The sequence below is a fragment of the Gadus morhua genome, chromosome 7 (assembly GCF_902167405.1).
Source record: "Gadus morhua chromosome 7, gadMor3.0, whole genome shotgun sequence".
NCBI lineage: Eukaryota > Metazoa > Chordata > Actinopteri > Gadiformes > Gadidae > Gadus > Gadus morhua.
The window spans coordinates 17548083-17550582 of record NC_044054.1 but is presented as its reverse complement, the minus strand read 5'-3'; the positions used below and the strand labels follow the sequence as shown (position 1 = coordinate 17550582).

The 2500-nt window shown below is 47.7% G+C and overlaps 1 protein-coding gene across 5 annotated transcripts in view; it reads right to left on the bottom strand.

Moving 5' to 3' along the window:
• Positions 1 to 2500, bottom strand: part of tiam1a (TIAM Rac1 associated GEF 1a) — a 77804-nt gene that overhangs the window by 60946 nt on the left and 14358 nt on the right. The window contains exon 1 of one of the 5 annotated variants that reach the window (XM_030362318.1): positions 2423 to 2500. This exon is cut by the window's right edge and continues 67 nt beyond it. The exons of the other annotated variants lie outside the window; for them this stretch is intronic. The gene's annotated coding sequence lies outside the window, so the exon portion shown is untranslated. The remainder of the gene's footprint in view (positions 1 to 2422) is intronic. 5 annotated transcript variants of the gene reach the window in all.

Sequence of the window (2500 nt, the reverse complement as noted above, 5' to 3'; positions counted from 1 at the left end):
AAGGTGTGAATGGAACACAATTACTGGGTAATGCTTCCCATTCCACCTCGATAGGGTTGAAGAGACATAAAAATAATAAAGTGGAGAATGGAGAGGAAGAGACAGAGAAAGAGAGAGAGGGAGAGAGAGAGAGAGAGAGAGAGAGAGAGAGAGAGAGAGAGAGAGAGAGAGAGAGAGAGAGAGAGAGAGAGGGCGAGAGAGGTGAGGTTGAGGGCTGGGAAGGGCTGGGGGGAAGGGTGACTGTTCCAACAGATAGGTAGATAACTAGATGAACAATGTGTGTAGCGGTGGGGAACACAGAGAGACAGACAAACAGAGAGACAGACAGAGAGACAGACAGAGAGAGATAGGGTTATGGATCCTAAGGGACTGATAGAGATAAATGCACATGTCAGTTTTGAGCAGAGGCAGCGATGGGAACAGGATGACTGTCAATAATGACACCAATGTGTGTGTGCGGGGGTGTGTGTGCGTGCGTGTTTGCGTGTGTGTCTGTCTGTGTGTGTTGTGGTATGCTCATGCAAAGCAGGTTGATAAAGCGCAAAACAGGAAATGAAATGGCCCTATCAGACAGGGTAGATGGGGCCATGCCAATTGGGGATATTTGAAACAGGTATAAAAGCTGTCTGGTGTAAACCTGGATATTTGGATACACACAGAGCCCGGCTCACAGGGATGACAAATAGAGACGCAGAGCGGCAGGTAAGAGGGCCAGGTGAGCAGGGAGAGAGAGTGTGGAACGGTGGTGGGAGTGAGCGGGAGGACGGGTGAGAGAGGGGGGGAGGGTGGGTGAGTGAGTGTGAGGGTGGGTGAGCGAGGGGGGGAGGGTGAGAGAGAGGGGGAGGGTGGGTGAGAGAGAGGGGGAGGGTGGGTGAGGGAGTGAGTGGGAGGGTGGATGCAGTCAGAGGGGAAGTCATCTTACAACGCTGCACCTGTGTCAACAGCGGTGCATAAAAACAGAGTGCACCCTGGGAGAAAGGGAGAGGGAGGGAGGGAGGGAGGGAGGGAGAAAGGGAGAGGGAGGGAGGGAGGGAGGCAATGCTGTGCGGAGAGGGATGAGAGGAATACATTTCATGTCAATAATGCATATTCTAATTGTAGAGGGAAGTCTGTCTCTCTACAATTTGATTATGTATTATTGACATGAAATGTCAATAATGAAACAGATATTGATAATGAAACAATAATATTACAGAGAGAGAGAGAGAGAGAGAGAGAGAGAGAGAGAAATCGACAGAGAGAGAGACAGAGAGACAGAGAGACAGAGGGAGAGGGACAATGCAGTGCTGAGTGGAGGGAATGTCTGACTCTTGCACTCGAGATTAGATTACGTTCGACTTTAATTGCAGCGTCCAGCTAGTACCCAACCAGATAGTGCAAAAGTAGGCTAAAGAGCATGTTGTTCATACATAGAGTGCCTTAAGAGTACGAAAATACATACATTGTGTGACCTTTTATAGTGTTCTATGGGCAATCTAATTAAGGCGTCTCGGAATTCTTACTGTTGCCTGTTTAGCCAGTTGCACATATATATTACAAAATATATGTTGACACACATATATATATTTATACAACGGGTGGCTTAAATCCAGCAATCTGATTGGTTCCTAACGGTTGTATAATGAGCGCAAATCTAATATATAATAAAACATAATCTATAATCTTAGCACGAACTGGTCAAATTCAAGCAGAAGTAACCTTGTGGTTAACACGGCCCAAGCCTTGTGTTGGTATTCCCCCACAAACACAGACACACGCACGCAAACACAAACACACACACGCAAACACACACACATACACACACACATAAACACACACACACACACACACGCACGCACGCACGCACGCACGCACGCACACACACACACACACACACACACACACACACACACACACACACACACACACACACACACGCACACACACACACACACACACACACACACACACACACACACACAAGCATCAATGCAAATGGCAAGTTCCTCTTGGTTCCCTTCAGAGAGCCCTATCTGTCACACCTCTTTCAGTTCTGTGTGCAGCAGCGGGATTACTGTAAAGGCTCACTCCAGGGGAGGGAGGGCTTGAGATGTCATGTTCAATTATACATGTCTCAGGTCCCCGGGTTCAAAGTGGGTCAATCCAACGCTTCGTCCATCGAGCAAAATATCTTCCGATTAATTAAGGATGATTTTCCCGGCCCCCAGAGCAATCAGCGGTGGAGGCTGGAGGGTCCGCATTCGTGTCAGAGTGACATGAAGTCACGTCGGGGTAATCACAACGAAACGCCGGAAAGAAATGTGACAAGGCTGGTGATGAGGAAAACCGTGAATCCCAACTCTCAACAACGTCTTCAAATTCAACCCTGAACAATTTATGCGAGGTCAAAACAAACACCTCATCTAAATATCGTCCAACCTACCACAACATTCGCCCTTCGATTCCACACACAGTCACGCCATGTAACCTTCCTCGTCTGAAAAAAAAAGAAATTTTAGAG